Below are 20,883 nucleotides of genomic sequence, written 5' to 3' on the forward strand. Positions count from 1 at the left end.
CCATGTGCTTCGTGAGTTTGTCGCGTGGTGTGATGGAGCTGGGCCGCTATGAAATATCTCTAAAACGCTTTGAGATGGTGAGGGTGTCTGGCGATTTAGAACAAAAACGCTCCCACGCTGAAACCTGCGTATACTTACCACACGAGGGCCCACCGAGCAGAGGAGCGCAAATGTCGCAAGCCAAAAATATGGAGCGCTTCACGGATTTGCGTGTCATCCTTTCGCAGGGGCCATGCTAATCTTCTCTGTATCGATCCAATTTTAGTATATGTGCCGCCGTGGCGAGCACAAGACTGCTGGCCCGCTCGAGGTATCTGTACCCCTCGGGTCCCTGCGAGCTCTCGCCAAGGTGGTAGGGCCCAGCGAGCCAAAGCTGCAGTCAGTTAAGGAAACGAACGGCACTTGGATCATTCTACCGAGGGGAGCTGTCTGTTGATTTGTCTTGACCATCTGACACAATGCATCTTATTATTTTAGCAGAAGAACTTTCAAACAAATGCAATGCCAGTCACGGGCTGGCCTTACGGCTTTTGGACTTTTCGACCGGTGGCCAGCAAAGGGTCAGGATAAGCGGACTCTGACCGGGCGCACGCCATGCATCTCTTGGCATCTCCACAAGGTGGCGTACTGTCACCGATTATCTTCTTAATTTCTATAAGGGAGCGTTGAAGTGCTCAGGCTAATTGCATTGTGGTTATAAGCGCAGAAGACACACTTCTCCTCGCCCTGCTCTCAAGCTCGGAGTATGACGACAGCCATGTGCTTCGTGAGTTTGTCGCGTGGTGTGATGGAGCTGGGCCGCTATGAAATATCTCTAAAACGCTTTGAGATGGTGAGGGTGTCTGGCGATTTAGAACAAAAACGCTCCCACGCTGAAACCTGCGTATACTTACCACACGAGGGCCCACCGAGCAGAGGAGCGCAAATGTCGCAAGCCAAAAATATGGAGCGCTTCACGGATTTGCGTGTCATCCTTTCGCAGGGGCCATGCTAATCTTCTCTGTATCGATCCAATTTTAGCATATGTGCCGCCGTGGCGAGCACAAGACTGCTGGCCCGCTCGAGGTATCTGTACGCCTCGGGTCCCTGCGAGCTCTCGCCAAGGTGGTAGGGCCCAGCGAGCCAAAGCTGCAGTCAGTTAAGGAAACGAACGGCACTTGGATCATTCTACCGAGGGGAGCTGTCTGTTGATTTGTCTTGACCATCTGACACAATGCATCCTATTATTTTAGCAGAAGAACTTTCAAACAAATGCAATGCCAGTCACGGGCTGGCCTTACGGCTTTTGGACTTTTCGACCGGCGGGCAGCAAAGGGTCAGGATAAGCGGACTCTGACCGGGCGCACGCCATGCATCTCTTGGCATCTCCACAAGGTGGCGTACTGTCACCGATTCTCTTCTTAATTTTTACAAGGGAGCGTTGAAGTGCTCAGGCTAATTGCATTGTGGTTATAAGCGCAGAAGACACACTTCTCCTCGCCCTGCTCTCAAGCTAGGAGTATGACGACAGCCATGTGCTTCGTGAGTTTGTCGCGTGGTGTGATGGAGCTGGGCCGCAATGAAATATCTCTAAAACGCTTTGAGATGGTGAGGGTGTGTGGCGATTTAGAACAAAAACACTCCCACGCTGAAACCTGCGTATACTTACCACACGAGGGCCCACCGAGCAGAGGAGCACAATTGTCGCAAGCCAAAAAATATGGAGCGCTTCACGGATTTGCGTGTCATCCTTTCGCAGGGGCCATGCTAATCTTCTCTGTATTGATCCAATTTTAGTATATGTGCCGCCGTGGCGAGCACAAGACTGCTGGCCCGCTCGAGGTATCTGTACCCCTCGGGTCCCTGCGAGCTCTCGCCAAGGTGGTAGGGCCCAGCGAGCCAAAGCTGCAGTCAGTTAAGGAAACGAACGGCACTTGGATCATTCTACCGAGGGGAGCTGTCTGTTGATTTGTCTTGACCATCTGACACAATGCATCCTATTATTTTAGCAGAAGAACTTTCAAACAAATGCAATGGCAGTCACGGGCTGGCCTTGGATTTTGGACTTTTCGACCGGCGGGCAGCAAAGGGTCAGGATAAGCGGACTCTGACCGGGCGCACGCCATGCATCTCTTGGCATCTCCACAAGGTGGCGTACTGTCACCGATTATCTTCTTAATTTCTATAAGGGAGCGTTGAAGTGCTCAGGCTAATTGCATTGTGGTTATAAGCGCAGAAGACACACTTCTCCTCGCCCTGCTCTCAAGCTCGGAGTATGACGACAGCCATGTGCTTCGTGAGTTTGTCGCGTGGTGTGATGGAGCTGGGCCGCTATGAAATATCTCTAAAACGCTTTGAGATGGTGAGGGTGTCTGGCGATTTAGAACAAAAACGCTCCCACGCTGAAACCTGCGTATACTTACCACACGAGGGCCCACCGAGCAGAGGAGCGCAAATGTCGCAAGCCAAAAATATGGGGCGCTTCACGGATTTGCGTGTCATCCTTTCGCAGGGGCCATGCTAATCTTCTCTGTATCGATCCAATTTTAGTATATGTGCCGCCGTGGCGAGCACAGGACTGCTGGCCCGCTCGAGGTATCTGTACCCTTCGGGTCCCTGCGAGCTCTCGCCAAGGTGGTAGGGCCCAGCGAGCCAAAGCTGCAGTCAGTTAAGGAAACGAACGGCACTTGAATCATTCTACCGAGGGGAGCTGTCTGTTGATTTGTCTTGACCATCTGACACAATGCATCTTATTATTTTAGCAGAAGAACTTTCAAACAAATGCAATGCCAGTCACGGGCTGGCCTTACGGCTTTTGGACTTTTCGACCGGCGGGCAGCAAAGGGTCAGGATAAGCGGACTCTGACCGGGCGCACGCCATGCATCTCTTGGCATCTCCACAAGGTGGCGTACTGTCACCGATTATCTTCTTAATTTCTATAAGGGAGCGTTGAAGTGCTCAGGCTAATTGCATTGTGGTTATAAGCGCAGAAGACACACTTCTCCTCGCCCTGCTCTCAAGCTCGGAGTATGACGACAGCCATGTGCTTCGTGAGTTTGTCGCGTGGTGTGATGGAGCTGGGCCGCTATGAAATATCTCTAAAACGCTTTGAGATGGTGAGGGTGTCTGGCGATTTAGAACAAAAACGCTCCCACGCTGAAACCTGCGTATACTTACCACACGAGGGCCCACCGAGCAGAGGAGCGCAAATGTCGCAAGCCAAAAATATGGAGCGCTTCACGGATTTGCGTGTCATCCTTTCGCAGGGGCCATGCTAATCTTCTCTGTATCGATCCAATTTTAGTATATGTGCCGCCGTGGCGAGCACAAGACTGCTGGCCCGCTCGAGGTATCTGTACCCCTCGGGTCCCTGCGAGCTCTCGCCAAGGTGGTAGGGCCTAGCGAGCCAAAGCTGCAGTCAGTTAAGGAAACGAACGGCACTTGGATCATTCTACCGAGGGGAGCTGTCTGTTGATTTGTCTTGACCATCTGACACAATGCATCTTATTATTTTAGCAGAAGAACTTTCAAACAAATGCAATGCCAGTCACGGGCTGGCCTTACGGCTTTTGGACTTTTTCGACCGGTGGCCAGCAAAGGGTCAGGATAAGCAGACTCTGACCGGGCGCACGCCATGCATCTCTTGGCATCTCCACAAGGTGGCGTAGTGTCACCAATTCTCTTCTTAATTTCTATAAGGGAGCGTTGAAGTGCTCGGGCTAATTGCATTGTGGTTATAAGCGAAGAAGACACACTTCTCCTCGCCCTGCTCTCAAGCTCGGAGTATGACGACAGCCATGTGCTTCGTGAGTTTGTCGCGTGGTGTGATGGAGCTGGGCCGCTATGAAATATCTCTAAAACGCTTTGAGATGGTGAGGGTGTCTGGCGATTTAGAACAAAAACGCTCCCACGCTGAAACCTGCGTATACTTACCACACGAGGGCCCACCGAGCAGAGGAGCGCAAATGTCGCAAGCCAAAAATATGGAGCGCTTCACGGATTTGCGTGTCATCCTTTCGCAGGGGCCATGCTAATCTTCTCTGTATCGATCCAATTTTAGTATATGTGCCGCCGTGGCGAGCACAAGACTGCTGGCCCGCTCGAGGTATCTGTACCCCTCGGGTCCCTGCGAGCTCTCGCCAAGGTGGTAGGGCCCAGCGAGCCAAAGCTGCAGTCAGTTAAGGAAACGAACGGCACTTGGATCATTCTACCGAGGGGAGCTGTCTGTTGATTTGTCTTGACCATCTGTCACAATGCATCCTATTATTTTAGCAGAAGAACTTTCAAACAAATGCAATGCCAGTAACGGGCTGGCCTTACGGCTTTTGGACTTTTCGACCGGCGGGCAGCAAAGGGTCAGGATAAGCGGACTCTGACCGGGCGCACGCCATGCATCTCTTGGCATCTCCACAAGGTGGCGTACTGTCACCGATTCTCTTCTTAATTTCTATAAGGGAGCGTTGAAGTGCTCAGGCTAATTGCATTGTGGTTATAAGCGCAGAAGACACACTTCTCCTCGCCCTGCTCTCAAGCTCGGAGTATGACGACAGCCATGTGCTTCGTGAGTTTGTCGCGTGGTGTGATGGAGCTGGGCCGCTATGAAATATCTCTAAAACGCTTTGAGATGGTGAGGGTGTCTGGCGATTTAGAACAAAAACGCTCCCACGCTGAAACCTGCGTATACTTACCACACGAGGGCCCACCGAGCAGAGGAGCGCAAATGTCGCAAGCCAAAAATATGGAGCGCTTCACGGATTTGCGTGTCATCCTTTCGCAGGGGCCATGCTAATCTTCTCTGTATCGATCCAATTTTAGTATATGTGCCGCCGTGGCGAGCACAAGACTGCTGGCCCGCTCGAGGTATCTGTACCCCTCGGGTCCCTGCGAGCTCTCGCCAAGGTGGTAGGGCCCAGCGAGCCAAAGCTGCAGTCAGTTAAGGAAACGAACGGCACTTGGATCATTCTACCGAGGGGAGCTGTCTGTTGATTTGTCTTGACCATCTGACACAATGCATCTTATTATTTTAGCAGAAGAACTTTCAAACAAATGCAATGCCAGTCACGGGCTGGCCTTACGGCTTTTGGACTTTTCGACCGGTGGCCAGCAAAGGGTCAGGATAAGCGGACTCTGACCGGGCGCACGCCATGCATCTCTTGGCATCTCCACAAGGTGGCGTACTGTCACCGATTATCTTCTTAATTTCTAAAAGGGAGCGTTGAAGTGCTCAGGCTAATTGCATTGTGGTTATAAGCGCAGAAGACACACTTCTCCTCGCCCTGCTCTCAAGCTCGGAGTATGACGACAGCCATGTGCTTCGTGAGTTTGTCGCGTGGTGTGATGGAGCTGGGCCGCTATGAAATATCTCTAAAACGCTTTGAGATGGTGAGGGTGTCTGGCGATTTAGAACAAAAACGCTCCCACGCTGAAACCTGCGTATACTTACCACACGAGGGCCCACCGAGCAGAGGAGCGCAAATGTCGCAAGCCAAAAATATGGAGCGCTTCACGGATTTGCGTGTCATCCTTTCGCAGGGGCCATGCTAATCTTCTCTGTATCGATCCAATTTTAGCATATGTGCCGCCGTGGCGAGCACAAGACTGCTGGCCCGCTCGAGGTATCTGTACGCCTCGGGTCCCTGCGAGCTCTCGCCAAGGTGGTAGGGCCCAGCGAGCCAAAGCTGCAGTCAGTTAAGGAAACGAACGGCACTTGGATCATTCTACCGAGGGGAGCTGTCTGTTGATTTGTCTTGACCATCTGACACAATGCATCCTATTATTTTAGCAGAAGAACTTTCAAACAAATGCAATGCCAGTCACGGGCTGACCTTACGGCTTTTGGACTTTTCGACCGGCGGGCAGCAAAGGGTCAGGATAAGCGGACTCTGACCGGGCGCACGCCATGCATCTCTTGGCATCTCCACAAGGTGGCGTACTGTCACCGATTCTCTTCTTAATTTTTACAAGGGAGCGTTGAAGTGCTCAGGCTAATTGCATTGTGGTTATAAGCGCAGAAGACACACTTCTCCTCGCCCTGCTCTCAAGCTAGGAGTATGACGACAGCCATGTGCTTCGTGAGTTTGTCGCGTGGTGTGATGGAGCTGGGCCGCAATGAAATATCTCTAAAACGCTTTGAGATGGTGAGGGTGTGTGGCGATTTAGAACAAAAACACTCCCACGCTGAAACCTGCGTATACTTACCACACGAGGGCCCACCGAGCAGAGGAGCACAATTGTCGCAAGCCAAAAAATATGGAGCGCTTCACGGATTTGCGTGTCATCCTTTCGCAGGGGCCATGCTAATCTTCTCTGTATCGATCCAATTTTAGTATATGTGCCGCCGTGGCGAGCACAAGACTGCTGGCCCGCTCGAGGTATCTGTACCCCTCGGGTCCCTGCGAGCTCTCGCCAAGGTGGTAGGGCCCAGCGAGCCAAAGCTGCAGTCAGTTAAGGAAACGAACGGCACTTGGATCATTCTACCGAGGGGAGCTGTCTGTTGATTTGTCTTGACCATCTGACACAATGCATCCTATTATTTTAGCAGAAGAACTTTCAAACAAATGCAATGCCAGTCACGGGCTGGCCTTGGCTTTTGGACTTTTCGACCGGCGGGCAGCAAAGGGTCAGGATAAGCGGACTCTGACCGGGCGCACGCCATGCATCTCTTGGCATCTCCACAAGGTGGCGTACTGTCACCGATTATCTTCTTAATTTCTATAAGGGAGCGTTGAAGTGCTCAGGCTAATTGCATTGTGGTTATAAGCGCAGAAGACACACTTCTCCTCGCCCTGCTCTCAAGCTCGGAGTATGACGACAGCCATGTGCTTCGTGAGTTTGTCGCGTGGTGTGATGGAGCTGGGCCGCTATGAAATATCTCTAAAACGCTTTGAGATGGTGAGGGTGTCTGGCGATTTAGAACAAAAACGCTCCCACGCTGAAACCTGCGTATACTTACCACACGAGGGCCCACCGAGCAGAGGAGCGCAAATGTCGCAAGCCAAAAATATGGAGCGCTTCACGGATTTGCGTGTCATCCTTTCGCAGGGGCCATGCTAATCTTCTCTGTATCGATCCAATTTTAGTATATGTGCCGCCGTGGCGAGCACAGGACTGCTGGCCCGCTCGAGGTATCTGTACCCTTCGGGTCCCTGCGAGCTCTCGCCAAGGTGGTAGGGCCCAGCGAGCCAAAGCTGCAGTCAGTTAAGGAAACGAACGGCACTTGAATCATTCTACCGAGGGGAGCTGTCTGTTGATTTGTCTTGACCATCTGACACAATGCATCTTATTATTTTAGCAGAAGAACTTTCAAACAAATGCAATGCCAGTCACGGGCTGGCCTTACGGCTTTTGGACTTTTCGACCGGCGGGCAGCAAAGGGTCAGGATAAGCGGACTCTGACCGGGCGCACGCCATGCATCTCTTGGCATCTCCACAAGGTGGCGTACTGTCACCGATTATCTTCTTAATTTCTATAAGGGAGCGTTGAAGTGCTCAGGCTAATTGCATTGTGGTTATAAGCGCAGAAGACACACTTCTCCTCGCCCTGCTCTCAAGCTCGGAGTATGACGACAGCCATGTGCTTCGTGAGTTTGTCGCGTGGTGTGATGGAGCTGGGCCGCTATGAAATATCTCTAAAACGCTTTGAGATGGTGAGGGTGTCTGGCGATTTAGAACAAAAACGCTCCCACGCTGAAACCTGCGTATACTTACCACACGAGGGCCCACCGAGCAGAGGAGCGCAAATGTCGCAAGCCAAAAATATGGAGCGCTTCACGGATTTGCGTGTCATCCTTTCGCAGGGGCCATGCTAATCTTCTCTGTATCGATCCAATTTTAGTATATGTGCCGCCGTGGCGAGCACAAGACTGCTGGCCCGCTCGAGGTATCTGTACCCCTCGGGTCCCTGCGAGCTCTCGCCAAGGTGGTAGGGCCTAGCGAGCCAAAGCTGCAGTCAGTTAAGGAAACGAACGGCACTTGGATCATTCTACCGAGGGGAGCTGTCTGTTGATTTGTCTTGACCATCTGACACAATGCATCTTATTATTTTAGCAGAAGAACTTTCAAACAAATGCAATGCCAGTCACGGGCTGGCCTTACGGCTTTTGGACTTTTTCGACCGGTGGCCAGCAAAGGGTCAGGATAAGCGGACTCTGACCGGGCGCACGCCATGCATCTCTTGGCATCTCCACAAGGTGGCGTAGTGTCACCAATTCTCTTCTTAATTTCTATAAGGGAGCGTTGAAGTGCTCGGGCTAATTGCATTGTGGTTATAAGCGAAGAAGACACACTTCTCCTCGCCCTGCTCTCAAGCTCGGAGTATGACGACAGCCATGTGCTTCGTGAGTTTGTCGCGTGGTGTGATGGAGCTGGGCCGCTATGAAATATCTCTAAAACGCTTTGAGATGGTGAGGGTGTCTGGCGATTTAGAACAAAAACGCTCCCACGCTGAAACCTGCGTATACTTACCACACGAGGGCCCACCGAGCAGAGGAGCGCAAATGTCGCAAGCCAAAAATATGGAGCGCTTCACGGATTTGCGTGTCATCCTTTCGCAGGGGCCATGCTAATCTTCTCTGTATCGATCCAATTTTAGTATATGTGCCGCCGTGGCGAGCACAAGACTGCTGGCCCGCTCGAGGTATCTGTACCCCTCGGGTCCCTGCGAGCTCTCGCCAAGGTGGTAGGGCCCAGCGAGCCAAAGCTGCAGTCAGTTAAGGAAACGAACGGCACTTGGATCATTCTACCGAGGGGAGCTGTCTGTTGATTTGTCTTGACCATCTGTCACAATGCATCCTATTATTTTAGCAGAAGAACTTTCAAACAAATGCAATGCCAGTAACGGGCTGGCCTTACGGCTTTTGGACTTTTCGACCAGCGGGCAGCAAAGGGTCAGGATAAGCGGACTCTGACCGGGCGCACGCCATGCATCTCTTGGCATCTCCACAAGGTGGCGTACTGTCACCGATTCTCTTCTTAATTTCTATAAGGGAGCGTTGAAGTGCTCAGGCTAATTGCATTGTGGTTATAAGCGCAGAAGACACACTTCTCCTCGCCCTGCTCTCAAGCTCGGAGTATGACGACAGCCATGTGCTTCGTGAGTTTGTCGCGTGGTGTGATGGAGCTGGGCCGCTATGAAATATCTCTAAAACGCTTTGAGATGGTGAGGGTGTCTGGCGATTTAGAACAAAAACGCTCCCACGCTGAAACCTGCGTATACTTACCACACGAGGGCCCACCGAGCAGAGGAGCGCAAATGTCGCAAGCCAAAAATATGGAGCGCTTCACGGATTTGCGTGTCATCCTTTCGCAGGGGCCATGCTAATCTTCTCTGTATCGATCCAATTTTAGTATATGTTCCGCCGTGGCGAGCACAAGATTGCTGGCCCGCTCGAGGTATCTGTACCCCTCTGGTCCCTGCGAGCTCTCGCCAAGGTGGTAGGGCCCAGCGAGCCAAAGCTGCAGTCAGTTAAGGAAACGAACGGCACTTGGATCATTCTACCGAGGGGAGCTGTCTGTTGATTTGTCTTGACCATCTGACACAATGCATCTTATTATTTTAGCAGAAGAACTTTCAAACAAATGCAATGCCAGTCACGGGCTGGCCTTACGGCTTTTGGACTTTTTGACCGGCGGGCAGCAAAGGGTCAGGATAAGCGGACTCTGACCGGGCGCACGCCATGCATCTCTTGGCATCTCCACAAGGTGGCGTAGTGTCACCAATTCTCTTCTTAATTTTTACAAGGGAGCGTTGAAGTGCTCAGGCTAATTGCATTGTGGTTATAAGCGCAGAAGACACACTTCTCCTCGCCCTGCTCTCAAGCTAGGAGTATGACGACAGCCATGTGCTTCGTGAGTTTGTCGCGTGGCGTGATGGAGCTGGGCCGCAATGAAATATCTCTAAAACGCTTTGAGATGGTGAGGGTGTGTGGCGATTTAGAACAAAAACACTCCCACGCTGAAACCTGCGTGTACTTACCACACGAGGGCCCACCGAGCAGAGGAGCACAATTGTCGCAAGCCAAAAAATATGGAGCGCTTCACGGATTTGCGTGTCATCCTTTCGCAGGGGCCATGCTAATCTTCTCGTTATCGATCCAATTTTAGTATATGTGCCGCCGTGGCGAGCACAGGACTGCTGGCCCGCTCGAGGTATCTGTACCCTTCGGGTCCCTGCGAGCTCTCGCCAAGGTGGTAGGGCCCAGCGAGCCAAAGCTGCAGTCAGTTAAGGAAACGAACGGCACTTGAATCATTCTACCGAGGGGAGCTGTCTGTTGATTTGTCTTGACCATCTGACACAATGCATCTTATTATTTTAGCAGAAGAACTTTCAAACAAATGCAATGCCAGTCACGGGCTGGCCTTACGGCTTTTGGACTTTTCGACCGGCGGGCAGCAAAGGGTCAGGATAAGCGGACTCTGACCGGGCGCACGCCATGCATCTCTTGGCATCTCCACAAGGTGGCGTACTGTCACCGATTATCTTCTTAATTTCTATAAGGGAGCGTTGAAGTGCTCAGGCTAATTGCATTGTGGTTATAAGCGCAGAAGACACACTTCTCCTCGCCCTGCTCTCAAGCTCGGAGTATGACGACAGCCATGTGCTTCGTGAGTTTGTCGCGTGGTGTGATGGAGCTGGGCCGCTATGAAATATCTCTAAAACGCTTTGAGATGGTGAGGGTGTCTGGCGATTTAGAACAAAAACGCTCCCACGCTGAAACCTGCGTATACTTACCACACGAGGGCCCACCGAGCAGAGGAGCGCAAATGTCGCAAGCCAAAAATATGGAGCGCTTCACGGATTTGCGTGTCATCCTTTCGCAGGGGCCATGCTAATCTTCTCTGTACCGATCCAATTTTAGTATATGTGCCGCCGTGGCGAGCACAAGACTGCTGGCCCGCTCGAGGTATCTGTACCCCTCGGGTCCCTGCGAGCTCTCGCCAAGGTGGTAGGGCCTAGCGAGCCAAAGCTGCAGTCAGTTAAGGAAACGAACGGCACTTGGATCATTCTACCGAGGGGAGCTGTCTGTTGATTTGTCTTGACCATCTGACACAATGCATCTTATTATTTTAGCAGAAGAACTTTCAAACAAATGCAATGCCAGTCACGGGCTGGCCTTACGGCTTTTGGACTTTTTCGACCGGTGGCCAGCAAAGGGTCAGGATAAGCGGACTCTGACCGGGCGCACGCCATGCATCTCTTGGCATCTCCACAAGGTGGCGTAGTGTCACCAATTCTCTTCTTAATTTCTATAAGGGAGCGTTGAAGTGCTCGGGCTAATTGCATTGTGGTTATAAGCGAAGAAGACACACTTCTCCTCGCCCTGCTCTCAAGCTCGGAGTATGACGACAGCCATGTGCTTCGTGAGTTTGTCGCGTGGTGTGATGGAGCTGGGCCGCTATGAAATATCTCTAAAACGCTTTGAGATGGTGAGGGTGTCTGGCGATTTAGAACAAAAACGCTCCCACGCTGAAACCTGCGTATACTTACCACACGAGGGCCCACCGAGCAGAGGAGCGCAAATGTCGCAAGCCAAAAATATGGAGCGCTTCACGGATTTGCGTGTCATCCTTTCGCAGGGGCCATGCTAATCTTCTCTGTATCGATCCAATTTTAGTATATGTGCCGCCGTGGCGAGCACAAGACTGCTGGCCCGCTCGAGGTATCTGTACCCCTCGGGTCCCTGCGAGCTCTCGCCAAGGTGGTAGGGCCCAGCGAGCCAAAGCTGCAGTCAGTTAAGGAAACGAACGGCACTTGGATCATTCTACCGAGGGGAGCTGTCTGTTGATTTGTCTTGACCATCTGTCACAATGCATCCTATTATTTTAGCAGAAGAACTTTCAAACAAATGCAATGCCAGTAACGGGCTGGCCTTACGGCTTTTGGACTTTTCGACCGGCGGCCAGCAAAGGGTCAGGATAAGCGGACTCTGACCGGGCGCACGCCATGCATCTCTTGGCATCTCCACAAGGTGGCGTACTGTCACCGATTCTCTTCTTAATTTCTCTAAGGGAGCGTTGAAGTGCTCAGGCTAATTGCATTGTGGTTATAAGCGCAGAAGACACACTTCTCCTCGCCCTGCTCTCAAGCTCGGAGTATGACGACAGCCATGTGCTTCGTGAGTTTGTCGCGTGGTGTGATGGAGCTGGGCCGCTATGAAATATCTCTAAAACGCTTTGAGATGGTGAGGGTGTCTGGCGATTTAGAACAAAAACGCTCCCACGCTGAAACCTGCGTATACTTACCACACGAGGGCCCACCGAGCAGAGGAGCGCAAATGTCGCAAGCCAAAAATATGGAGCGCTTCACGGATTTGCGTGTCATCCTTTCGCAGGGGCCATGCTAATCTTCTCTGTATCGATCCAATTTTAGTATATGTGCCGCCGTGGCGAGCAGAAGACTGCTGGCCCGCTCGAGGTATCTGTACCCCTCGGGTCCCTGCGAGCTCTCGCCAAGGTGGTAGGGCCCAGCGAGCCAAAGCTGCAGTCAGTTAAGGAAACGAACGGCACTTGGATCATTCTACCGAGGGGAGCTGTCTGTTGATTTGTCTTGACCATCTGACACAATGCATCCTATTATTTTAGCAGAAGAACTTTCAAACAAATGCAATGCCAGTCACGGGCTGGCCTTACGGCTTTTGGACTTTTCGACCGGCGGGCAGCAAAGGGTCAGGATAAGCGGACTCTGACCGGGCGCACGCCATGCATCTCTTGGCATCTCCACAAGGTGGCGTACTGTCACCGATTATCTTCTTAATTTCTACAAGGGAGCGTTGAAGTGCTCAGGCTAATTGCATTGTGGTTATAAGCGCAGAAGACACACTTCTCCTCGCCCTGCTCTCAAGCTCGGAGTATGACGACAGCCATGTGCTTCGTGAGTTTGTCGCGTAGTGTGATGGAGCTGGGCCGCTATGAAATATCTCTAAAACGCTTTGAGATGGTGAGGGTGTCTGGCGATTTAGAACAAAACGCTCCCACGCTGAAACCTGCGTATACTTACCACACGAGGGCCCACCGAGCAGAGGAGCGCAAATGTCGCAAGCTAAAAATATGGAGCGCTTCACGGATTTGCGTGTCATCCTTTCGCAGGGGCCATGCTAATCTTCTCTGTATCGATCCAATTTTAGTATATGTTCCGCCGTGGCGAGCACAAGACTGCTGGCCCGCTCGAGGTATCTGTACCCCTCTGGTCCCTGCGAGCTCTCGCCAAGGTGGTAGGGCCCAGCGAGCCAAAGCTGCAGTCAGTTAAGGAAACGAACGGCACTTGGATCATTCTACCGAGGGGAGCTGTCTGTTGATTTGTCTTGACCATCTGACACAATGCATCTTATTATTTTAGCAGAAGAACTTTCAAACAAATGCAATGCCAGTCACGGGCTGGCCTTACGGCTTTTGGACTTTTCGACCGGTGGCCAGCAAAGGGTCAGGATAAGCGGACTCTGACCGGGCGCACGCCATGCATCTCTTGGCATCTCCACAAGATGGCGTAGTGTCACCAATTCTCTTCTTAATTTCTATAAGGGAGCGTTGAAGTGCTCAGGCTAATTGCATTGTGGTTATAAGCGAAGAAGACACACTTCTCCTCGCCCTGCTCTCAAGCTCGGAGTATGAAGACAGCCATGTGCTTCGTGAGTTTGTCGCGTGGTGTGATGGAGCTGGGCCGCTATGAAATATCTCTTAAACGCTTTGAGATGGTGAGGGTGTCTGGCGATTTAGAACAAAAACGCTCCCACGCTGAAACCTGCGTATACTTACCACACGAGGGCCCACCGAGCAGAGGAGCGCAAATGTCGCAAGCCAAAAATATGGAGCGCTTCACGGATTTGCGTGTCATCCTTTCGCAGGGGCCATGCTAATCTTCTCTGTATCGATCCAATTTTAGTATATGTGCCGCCGTGGCGAGCACAAGACTGCTGGCCCGCTCGAGGTATCTGTACCCCTCGGGTCCCTGCGAGCTCTCGCCAAGGTGGTAGGGCCCAGCGAGCCAAAGCTGCAGTCAGTTAAGGAAACGAACGGCACTTGGATCATTCTACCGAGGGGAGCTGTCTGTTGATTTGTCTTGACCATCTGACACAATGCATCTTATTATTTTAGCAGAAGAACTTTCAAACAAATGCAATGCCAGTCACGGGCTGGCCTTACGGCTTTTGGACTTTTCGACCGGTGGTCAGCAAAGGGTCAGGATAAGCGGACTCTGACCGGGCGCACGCCATGCATCTCTTGGCATCTCCACAAGATGGCGTAGTGTCACCAATTCTCTTCTTAATTTCTATAAGGGAGCGTTGAAGTGCTCAGGCTAATTGCATTGTGGTTATAAGCGAAGAAGACACACTTCTCCTCGCCCTGCTCTCAAGCTCGGAGTATGAAGACAGCCATGTGCTTCGTGAGTTTGTCGCGTGGTGTGATGGAGCTGGGCCGCTATGAAATATCTCTTAAACGCTTTGAGATGGTGAGGGTGTCTGGCGATTTAGAACAAAAACGCTCCCACGCTGAAACCTGCGTATACTTACCACACGAGGGCCCACCGAGCAGAGGAGCGCAAATGTCGCAAGCAAAAAATATGGAGCGCTTCACGGATTTGCGTGTCATCCTTTCGCAGGGGCCATGCTAATCTTCTCTGTATCGATCCAATTTTAGTATATGTGCCGCCGTGGCAAGACTGCTGGCCCGCTCGAGGTATCTGTAGCCCTCGGGTCCCTGCGAGCTCTCGCCAAGGTGGTAGGGCCCAGCGAGCCAAAGCTGCAGTCAGTTAAGGAAACGAACGGCACTTGGATCATTCTACCGAGGGGAGCTGTCTGTTGATTTGTCTTGACCATCTGACACAATGCATCCTATTATTTTAGCAGAAGAACTTTCAAACAAATGCAATGCCAGTCACGGGCTGGCCTTACGGCTTTTGGACTTTTCGACCGGCGGGCAGCAAAGGGTCAGGATAAGCGGACTCTGACCGGGCGCACGCCATGCATCTCTTGGCATCTCCACAAGGTGGCGTAGTGTCACCAATTCTCTTCTTAATTTTTACAAGGGAGCGTTGAAGTGCTCAGGCTAATTGCATTGTGGTTATAAGCGCAGAAGACACACTTCTCCTCGCCCTGCTCTCAAGCTAGGAGTATGACGACAGCCATGTGCTTCGTGAGTTTGTCGCGTGGTGTGATGGAGCTGGGCCGCAATGAAATATCTCTAAAACGCTTTGAGATGGTGAGGGTGTGTGGCGATTTAGAACAAAAACACTCCCACGCTGAAACCTGCGTATACTTACCACACGAGGGCCCACCGAGCAGAGGAGCGCAATTGTCGCAAGCCAAAAATATGGAGCGCTTCACGGATTTGCGTGTCATCCTTTCGCAGGGGCCATGCTAATCTTCTCTGTATCGATCCAATTTTAGTATATGTGCCGCCGTGGCGAGCACAAGACTGCTGGCCCGCTCGAGGTATCTGTACCCCTCGGGTCCCTGCGAGCTCTCGCCAAGGTGGTAGGGCCCAGCGAGCCAAAGCTGCAGTCAGTTAAGGAAACGAACGGCACTTGGATCATTCTACCGAGGGGAGCTGTCTGTTGATTTGTCTTGACCATCTGACACAATGCATCCTATTATTTTAGCAGAAGAACTTTCAAACAAATGCAATGCCAGTCACGGGCTGGCCTTGGCTTTTGGACTTTTCGACCGGCGGGCAGCAAAGGGTCAGGATAAGCGGACTCTGACCGGGCGCACGCCATGCATCTCTTGGCATCTCCACAAGGTGGCGTACTGTCACCGATTATCTTCTTAATTTCTATAAGGGAGCGTTGAAGTGCTCAGGCTAATTGCATTGTGGTTATAAGCGCAGAAGACACACTTCTCCTCGCCCTGCTCTCAAGCTCGGAGTATGACGACAGACATGTGCTTCGTGAGTTTGTCGCGTGGTGTGATGGAGCTGGGCCGCTATGAAATATCTCTAAAACGCTTTGAGATGGTGAGGGTGTCTGGCGATTTAGAACAAAACGCTCCCACGCTGAAACCTGCGTATACTTACCACACGAGGGCCCACCGAGCAGAGGAGCGAAAATGTCGCAAGCCAAAAATATGGAGCGCTTCACGGATTTGCGTGTCATCCTTTCGCAGGGGCCATGCTAATCTTCTCTGTATCGATCCAATTTTAGTATATGTGCCGCCGTGGCGAGCACAAGACTGCTGGCCCGCTCGAGGTATCTGTACACCTCGGGTCCCTGCGAGCTCTCGCCAAGGTGGTAGGGCCCAGCGAGCCAAAGCTGCAGTCAGTTAAGGAAACGAACGGCACTTGGATCATTCTACCGAGGGGAGCTGTCTGTTGATTTGTCTTGACCATCTGACACAATGCATCCTATTATTTTAGCAGAAGAACATTCAAACAAATGCAATGCCAGTCACGGGCTGGCCTTACGGCTTTTGGACGTTTCGACCGGCGGGCAGCAAAGGGTCAGGATAAGCGGACTCTGACCGGGCGCACGCCATGCATCTCTTGGCATCTCCACAAGGTGGCGTAGTGTCACCAATTCTCTTCTTAATTTCTATAAGGAAGCGTTGAAGTGCTCAGGCTAATTGCATTGTGGTTATAAGCGCAGAAGACACACTTCTCCTCGCCCTGCTCTCAAGCTCGTAGTATGACGACAGCCATGTGCTTCGTGAGTTTGTCGCGTGGTGTGATGGAGCTGGGCCGCAATGAAATATCTCTAAAATGCTTTGAGATGGTGAGGGTGTCTGGCGATTTAGAACAAAAACGCTCCCACGCTGAAACCTGCGTATACTTACCACACGAGGGCCCACCGAGCAGAGGAGCGCAAATGTCGCAAGCCAAAAATATGGAGCGCTTCAAGGATTTGGGTGTCATCCTTTCGCAGGGGCCATGCTAATCTTCTCTGTATCGATCCAATTTTAGTATATGTGCCGCCGTGGCGAGCACAAGACTGCTGGCCCGCTCGAGGTATATGTAGCCCTCGGGTCCCTGCGAGCTCTCGCCAAGGCGGTAGGGCCCAGCGAGCCAAAGCTGCAGTCAGTTAAGGAAACGAACGGCACTTGGATCATTCTACCGAGGGGAGCTGTCTGTTAATTTGTCTTGACCATCTGACACAATGCATCTTATTATTTTAGCAGAAGAACTTTCAAACAAATGCAGTGCCAGTCACGGGCTGGCCTTACGGCTTTTGGACTTTAGACCGGTGGCCAGCAAAGGGTCAGGATAAGCGGACTCTGACCGGGCGCACGCCATGCATCTCTTGGCATCTCCACAAGGTGGCGTAGTGTCACCAATTCTCTTCTTAATTTCTATAAGGGAGCGTTGAAGTGCTCAGGCTAATTGCATTGTGGTTATAAGCGCAGAAGACACACTTCTCCTCACCCTGCTCTCAAGCTCGGAGTATGACGACAGCCATGTGCTTCGTGAGTTTGTCGCGTGGTGTGATGGAGCTGGGCCGCAATGAAATATCTCTAAAACGCTTTGAGATGGTGAGGGTGTGTGGCGATTTAGAACAAAAACACTCCCACGCTGAAACCTGCGTATACTTACCACACGAGGGCCCACCGAGCAGAGGAGCGCAATTGTCGCAAGCCAAAAATATGGAGCGCTTCACGGATTTGCGTGTCATCCTTTCGCAGGGGCCATGCTAATCTTCTCTGTATCGATCCAATTTTAGTATATGTGCCGCCGTGGCGAGCACAAGACTGCTGGCCCGCTCGAGGTATCTGTACCCCTCGGGTCCCTGCGAGCTCTCGCCAAGGTGGTAGGGCCCAGCGAGCCAAAGCTGCAGTCAGTTAAGGAAACGAACGGCACTTGGATCATTCTACCGAGGGGAGCTGTCTGTTGATTTGTCTTGACCATCTGACACAATGCATCCTATTATTTTAGCAGAAGAACTTTCAAACAAATGCAATGCCAGTCACGGGCTGGCCTTGGCTTTTGGACTTTTCGACCGGCGGGCAGCAAAGGGTCAGGATAAGCGGACTCTGACCGGGCGCACGCCATGCATCTCTTGGCATCTCCACAAGGTGGCGTACTGTCACCGATTATCTTCTTAATTTCTATAAGGGAGCGTTGAAGTGCTCAGGCTAATTGCATTGTGGTTATAAGCGCAGAAGACACACTTCTCCTCGCCCTGCTCTCAAGCTCGGAGTATGACGACAGACATGTGCTTCGTGAGTTTGTCGCGTGGTGTGATGGAGCTGGGCCGCTATGAAATATCTCTAAAACGCTTTGAGATGGTGAGGGTGTCTGGCGATTTAGAACAAAACGCTCCCACGCTGAAACCTGCGTATACTTACCACACGAGGGCCCACCGAGCAGAGGAGCGAAAATGTCGCAAGCCAAAAATATGGAGCGCTTCACGGATTTGCGTGTCATCCTTTCGCAGGGGCCATGCTAATCTTCTCTGTATCGATCCAATTTTAGTATATGTGCCGCCGTGGCGAGCACAAGACTGCTGGCCCGCTCGAGGTATCTGTACACCTCGGGTCCCTGCGAGCTCTCGCCAAGGTGGTAGGGCCCAGCGAGCCAAAGCTGCAGTCAGTTAAGGAAACGAACGGCACTTGGATCATTCTACCGAGGGGAGCTGTCTGTTGATTTGTCTTGACCATCTGACACAATGCATCCTATTATTTTAGCAGAAGAACATTCAAACAAATGCAATGCCAGTCACGGGCTGGCCTTACGGCTTTTGGACGTTTCGACCGGCGGGCAGCAAAGGGTCAGGATAAGCGGACTCTGACCGGGCGCACGCCATGCATCTCTTGGCATCTCCACAAGGTGGCGTAGTGTCACCAATTCTCTTCTTAATTTCTATAAGGAAGCGTTGAAGTGCTCAGGCTAATTGCATTGTGGTTATAAGCGCAGAAGACACACTTCTCCTCGCCCTGCTCTCAAGCTCGTAGTATGACGACAGCCATGTGCTTCGTGAGTTTGTCGCGTGGTGTGATGGAGCTGGGCCGCAATGAAATATCTCTAAAATGCTTTGAGATGGTGAGGGTGTCTGGCGATTTAGAACAAAAACGCTCCCACGCTGAAACCTGCGTATACTTACCACACGAGGGCCCACCGAGCAGAGGAGCGCAAATGTCGCAAGCCAAAAATATGGAGCGCTTCAAGGATTTGGGTGTCATCCTTTCGCAGGGGCCATGCTAATCTTCTCTGTATCGATCCAATTTTAGTATATGTGCCGCCGTGGCGAGCACAAGACTGCTGGCCCGCTCGAGGTATATGTAGCCCTCGGGTCCCTGCGAGCTCTCGCCAAGGCGGTAGGGCCCAGCGAGCCAAAGCTGCAGTCAGTTAAGGAAACGAACGGCACTTGGATCATTCTACCGAGGGGAGCTGTCTGTTAATTTGTCTTGACCATCTGACACAATGCATCTTATTATTTTAGCAGAAGAACTTTCAAACAAATGCAGTGCCAGTCACGGGCTGGCCTTACGGCTTTTGGACTTTAGACCGGTGGCCAGCAAAGGGTCAGGATAAGCGGACTCTGACCGGGCGCACGCCATGCATCTCTTGGCATCTCCACAAGGTGGCGTAGTGTCACCAATTCTCTTCTTAATTTCTATAAGGGAGCGTTGAAGTGCTCAGGCTAATTGCATTGTGGTTATAAGCGCAGAAGACACACTTCTCCTCGCCCTGCTCTCAAGCTCGGAGTATGACGACAGCCATGTGCTTCGTGAGTTTGTCGCGTGGTGTGATGGAGCTGGGCCGCAATGAAATATCTCTAAAACGCTTTGAGATGGTGAGGGTGTGTGGCGATTTAGAACAAAAACACTCCCACGCTGAAACCTGCGTATACTTACCACACGAGGGCCCACCGAGCAGAGGAGCGCAATTGTCGCAAGCCAAAAATATGGAGCGCTTCACGGATTTGCGTGTCATCCTTTCGCAGGGGCCATGCTAATCTTCTCTGTATCGATCCAATTTTAGTATATGTGCCGCCGTGGCGAGCACAAGACTGCTGGCCCGCTCGAGGTATCTGTACCCCTCGGGTCCCTGCGAGCTCTCGCCAAGGTGGTAGGGCCCAGCGAGCCAAAGCTGCAGTCAGTTAAGGAAACGAACGGCACTTGGATCATTCTACCGAGGGGAGCTGTCTGTTGATTTGTCTTGACCATCTGACACAATGCATCCTATTATTTTAGCAGAAGAACTTTCAAACAAATGCAATGCCAGTCACGGGCTGGCCTTGGCTTTTGGACTTTTCGACCGGCGGGCAGCAAAGGGTCAGGATAAGCGGACTCTGACCGGGCGCACGCCATGCATCTCTTGGCATCTCCACAAGGTGGCGTACTGTCACCGATTATCTTCTTAATTTCTATAAGGGAGCGTTGAAGTGCTCAGGCTAATTGCATTGTGGTTATAAGCGCAGAAGACACACTTCTCCTCGCCCTGCTCTCAAGCTCGGAGTATGACGACAGACATGTGCTTCGTGAGTTTGTCGCGTGGTGTGATGGAGCTGGGCCGCTATGAAATATCTCTAAAACGCTTTGAGATGGTGAGGGTGTCTGGCGATTTAGAACAAAACGCTCCCACGCTGAAACCTGCGTATACTTACCACACGAGGGCCCACCGAGCAGAGGAGCGAAAATGTCGCAAGCCAAAAATATGGAGCGCTTCACGGATTTGCGTGTCATCCTTTCGCAGGGGCCATGCTAATCTTCTCTGTATCGATCCAATTTTAGTATATGTGCCGCCGTGGCGAGCACAAGACTGCTGGCCCGCTCGAGGTATCTGTACACCTCGGGTCCCTGCGAGCTCTCGCCAAGGTGGTAGGGCCCAGCGAGCCAAAGCTGCAGTCAGTTAAGGAAACGAACGGCACTTGGATCATTCTACCGAGGGGAGCTGTCTGTTGATTTGTCTTGACCATCTGACACAATGCATCCTATTATTTTAGCAGAAAAACTTTCAAACAAATGCAATGCCAGTCACGG

The 20,883-nt window shown here is 51.8% G+C and overlaps 28 non-coding genes across 28 annotated transcripts; all 28 read right to left on the bottom strand.

Moving 5' to 3' along the window:
• Positions 1 to 182: 182 nt before the first annotated feature.
• LOC141285852 (U6 spliceosomal RNA) lies at positions 183 to 289 on the bottom strand. The gene has a single exon (XR_012338977.1). It is a non-coding gene; the product is annotated as a U6 spliceosomal RNA (small nuclear RNA).
• A 648-nt stretch (positions 290 to 937) lies between these two features.
• LOC141285774 (U6 spliceosomal RNA) lies at positions 938 to 1,044 on the bottom strand. The gene has a single exon (XR_012338899.1). It is a non-coding gene; the product is annotated as a U6 spliceosomal RNA (small nuclear RNA).
• A 649-nt stretch (positions 1,045 to 1,693) lies between these two features.
• Positions 1,694 to 1,800, bottom strand: LOC141286075 (U6 spliceosomal RNA). Its single transcript, XR_012339199.1, has one exon. It is a non-coding gene; the product is annotated as a U6 spliceosomal RNA (small nuclear RNA).
• Positions 1,801 to 2,446: 646 nt separating this feature from the next.
• LOC141286086 (U6 spliceosomal RNA) lies at positions 2,447 to 2,553 on the bottom strand. Its single transcript, XR_012339210.1, has one exon. It is a non-coding gene; the product is annotated as a U6 spliceosomal RNA (small nuclear RNA).
• A 648-nt stretch (positions 2,554 to 3,201) lies between these two features.
• On the bottom strand, positions 3,202 to 3,308 carry LOC141285853 (U6 spliceosomal RNA). The gene has a single exon (XR_012338978.1). It is a non-coding gene; the product is annotated as a U6 spliceosomal RNA (small nuclear RNA).
• A 649-nt stretch (positions 3,309 to 3,957) lies between these two features.
• On the bottom strand, positions 3,958 to 4,064 carry LOC141285854 (U6 spliceosomal RNA). Its single transcript, XR_012338979.1, has one exon. It is a non-coding gene; the product is annotated as a U6 spliceosomal RNA (small nuclear RNA).
• A 648-nt stretch (positions 4,065 to 4,712) lies between these two features.
• Positions 4,713 to 4,819, bottom strand: LOC141285855 (U6 spliceosomal RNA). Its single transcript, XR_012338980.1, has one exon. It is a non-coding gene; the product is annotated as a U6 spliceosomal RNA (small nuclear RNA).
• Positions 4,820 to 5,467: 648 nt separating this feature from the next.
• LOC141285775 (U6 spliceosomal RNA) lies at positions 5,468 to 5,574 on the bottom strand. The gene has a single exon (XR_012338900.1). It is a non-coding gene; the product is annotated as a U6 spliceosomal RNA (small nuclear RNA).
• A 649-nt stretch (positions 5,575 to 6,223) lies between these two features.
• LOC141285857 (U6 spliceosomal RNA) lies at positions 6,224 to 6,330 on the bottom strand. The gene has a single exon (XR_012338981.1). It is a non-coding gene; the product is annotated as a U6 spliceosomal RNA (small nuclear RNA).
• Positions 6,331 to 6,976: 646 nt separating this feature from the next.
• Positions 6,977 to 7,083, bottom strand: LOC141285859 (U6 spliceosomal RNA). Its single transcript, XR_012338983.1, has one exon. It is a non-coding gene; the product is annotated as a U6 spliceosomal RNA (small nuclear RNA).
• Positions 7,084 to 7,731: 648 nt separating this feature from the next.
• LOC141285860 (U6 spliceosomal RNA) lies at positions 7,732 to 7,838 on the bottom strand. The gene has a single exon (XR_012338984.1). It is a non-coding gene; the product is annotated as a U6 spliceosomal RNA (small nuclear RNA).
• A 649-nt stretch (positions 7,839 to 8,487) lies between these two features.
• On the bottom strand, positions 8,488 to 8,594 carry LOC141285861 (U6 spliceosomal RNA). The gene has a single exon (XR_012338986.1). It is a non-coding gene; the product is annotated as a U6 spliceosomal RNA (small nuclear RNA).
• A 648-nt stretch (positions 8,595 to 9,242) lies between these two features.
• On the bottom strand, positions 9,243 to 9,347 carry LOC141286105 (U6 spliceosomal RNA). The gene has a single exon (XR_012339228.1). It is a non-coding gene; the product is annotated as a U6 spliceosomal RNA (small nuclear RNA).
• A 651-nt stretch (positions 9,348 to 9,998) lies between these two features.
• On the bottom strand, positions 9,999 to 10,105 carry LOC141285568 (U6 spliceosomal RNA). The gene has a single exon (XR_012338696.1). It is a non-coding gene; the product is annotated as a U6 spliceosomal RNA (small nuclear RNA).
• Positions 10,106 to 10,753: 648 nt separating this feature from the next.
• Positions 10,754 to 10,860, bottom strand: LOC141285519 (U6 spliceosomal RNA). The gene has a single exon (XR_012338648.1). It is a non-coding gene; the product is annotated as a U6 spliceosomal RNA (small nuclear RNA).
• A 649-nt stretch (positions 10,861 to 11,509) lies between these two features.
• Positions 11,510 to 11,616, bottom strand: LOC141285862 (U6 spliceosomal RNA). The gene has a single exon (XR_012338987.1). It is a non-coding gene; the product is annotated as a U6 spliceosomal RNA (small nuclear RNA).
• A 648-nt stretch (positions 11,617 to 12,264) lies between these two features.
• On the bottom strand, positions 12,265 to 12,367 carry LOC141285566 (U6 spliceosomal RNA). The gene has a single exon (XR_012338694.1). It is a non-coding gene; the product is annotated as a U6 spliceosomal RNA (small nuclear RNA).
• Positions 12,368 to 13,018: 651 nt separating this feature from the next.
• Positions 13,019 to 13,123, bottom strand: LOC141286106 (U6 spliceosomal RNA). The gene has a single exon (XR_012339229.1). It is a non-coding gene; the product is annotated as a U6 spliceosomal RNA (small nuclear RNA).
• A 650-nt stretch (positions 13,124 to 13,773) lies between these two features.
• On the bottom strand, positions 13,774 to 13,880 carry LOC141285863 (U6 spliceosomal RNA). The gene has a single exon (XR_012338988.1). It is a non-coding gene; the product is annotated as a U6 spliceosomal RNA (small nuclear RNA).
• Positions 13,881 to 14,528: 648 nt separating this feature from the next.
• On the bottom strand, positions 14,529 to 14,631 carry LOC141286094 (U6 spliceosomal RNA). Its single transcript, XR_012339218.1, has one exon. It is a non-coding gene; the product is annotated as a U6 spliceosomal RNA (small nuclear RNA).
• A 646-nt stretch (positions 14,632 to 15,277) lies between these two features.
• Positions 15,278 to 15,384, bottom strand: LOC141285864 (U6 spliceosomal RNA). The gene has a single exon (XR_012338989.1). It is a non-coding gene; the product is annotated as a U6 spliceosomal RNA (small nuclear RNA).
• A 645-nt stretch (positions 15,385 to 16,029) lies between these two features.
• Positions 16,030 to 16,136, bottom strand: LOC141285865 (U6 spliceosomal RNA). Its single transcript, XR_012338990.1, has one exon. It is a non-coding gene; the product is annotated as a U6 spliceosomal RNA (small nuclear RNA).
• Positions 16,137 to 16,784: 648 nt separating this feature from the next.
• Positions 16,785 to 16,891, bottom strand: LOC141285500 (U6 spliceosomal RNA). The gene has a single exon (XR_012338629.1). It is a non-coding gene; the product is annotated as a U6 spliceosomal RNA (small nuclear RNA).
• Positions 16,892 to 17,538: 647 nt separating this feature from the next.
• Positions 17,539 to 17,645, bottom strand: LOC141285866 (U6 spliceosomal RNA). Its single transcript, XR_012338991.1, has one exon. It is a non-coding gene; the product is annotated as a U6 spliceosomal RNA (small nuclear RNA).
• Positions 17,646 to 18,290: 645 nt separating this feature from the next.
• Positions 18,291 to 18,397, bottom strand: LOC141285868 (U6 spliceosomal RNA). Its single transcript, XR_012338992.1, has one exon. It is a non-coding gene; the product is annotated as a U6 spliceosomal RNA (small nuclear RNA).
• Positions 18,398 to 19,045: 648 nt separating this feature from the next.
• LOC141285501 (U6 spliceosomal RNA) lies at positions 19,046 to 19,152 on the bottom strand. Its single transcript, XR_012338630.1, has one exon. It is a non-coding gene; the product is annotated as a U6 spliceosomal RNA (small nuclear RNA).
• Positions 19,153 to 19,799: 647 nt separating this feature from the next.
• Positions 19,800 to 19,906, bottom strand: LOC141285869 (U6 spliceosomal RNA). Its single transcript, XR_012338993.1, has one exon. It is a non-coding gene; the product is annotated as a U6 spliceosomal RNA (small nuclear RNA).
• A 645-nt stretch (positions 19,907 to 20,551) lies between these two features.
• On the bottom strand, positions 20,552 to 20,658 carry LOC141285871 (U6 spliceosomal RNA). The gene has a single exon (XR_012338995.1). It is a non-coding gene; the product is annotated as a U6 spliceosomal RNA (small nuclear RNA).
• Between the last annotated feature and the right edge of the window lie 225 nt (positions 20,659 to 20,883).

Source organism: Garra rufa, chromosome 14, assembly GCF_049309525.1.
Source record: "Garra rufa chromosome 14, GarRuf1.0, whole genome shotgun sequence".
Taxonomy (NCBI): domain Eukaryota; kingdom Metazoa; phylum Chordata; class Actinopteri; order Cypriniformes; family Cyprinidae; genus Garra; species Garra rufa.